This window comes from Mus caroli, chromosome 1, assembly GCF_900094665.2.
Source record: "Mus caroli chromosome 1, CAROLI_EIJ_v1.1, whole genome shotgun sequence".
Lineage (NCBI taxonomy): Eukaryota > Metazoa > Chordata > Mammalia > Rodentia > Muridae > Mus > Mus caroli.
Genome location: NC_034570.1, coordinates 149996783 through 149997590, shown reverse-complemented (window position 1 = coordinate 149997590; position 808 = coordinate 149996783).

The following is an 808-nucleotide window of genomic DNA, read 5'->3' as shown; positions in this document are numbered from 1 at the left end:
CTCTGCCTCCCGAGTGCTGGGATCAAAGGTGTGCACCACCATGCCCGGCTCTCATTCTAGTTTTTAATAAGTATACTGGTTAAGCTCTTGGCCAATTTATGTTTTTGTTTCTATTATTCTCTTTCTGCATTTTGATTCATTTGTTCTACTTGTCTAAAAGATTGGGTTTGTGTGCAAATATTTTCAGTATTTGGACAGTAGCAGAAACAAAACGATGTCCTTTGATTCAGTGTGCCTGATGGGCACAGTGGACAGGATGAGAATCCTCCCCATTGCTGAGCTCCTGCAAGGGAAAACCTCCAGGTTACCCAGATATCTCTCTCTCTCTCTCTCTCTCTCTCTCTCTCTCCACACACACACACACACACACACACACAGAGACACACACACTGTCATAGCATGGTTCTCCATTTACATCCATTCCTTCTTTGAAATCAAGTGCCACAGGTTCCTGGTAGGTTGGTTAGAGAGAAAGCTTCCCAGCTTGACCTTGGAGTGGCCTGCAGTGAACTCTGCAAATAGAATCCATTTGCTGTTTGTTGAATAATTTTTATCTTTTTGGTAACCGTAACAAGAGTTTAATGTCTTTAAAAGTCCCTTTTTTATTTAGGAGATGTCAGTGACACAATACTAACCAAGAAAGTGCATAGTGGTTCTCCTTCTCCCTCTCCTCCCTCCTCTCTTTCTCTTTCTCTTTCTCTTTCTCTTTCTCTTTCTCTTTCTCTTTCTCTTTCTCTTTCTCTTTCTCTTTCTCTTTCTCTTTCTTTCTCTTTCTCTTTCTCTTTCTCTTTCTCTTTCTCTTTCTCTT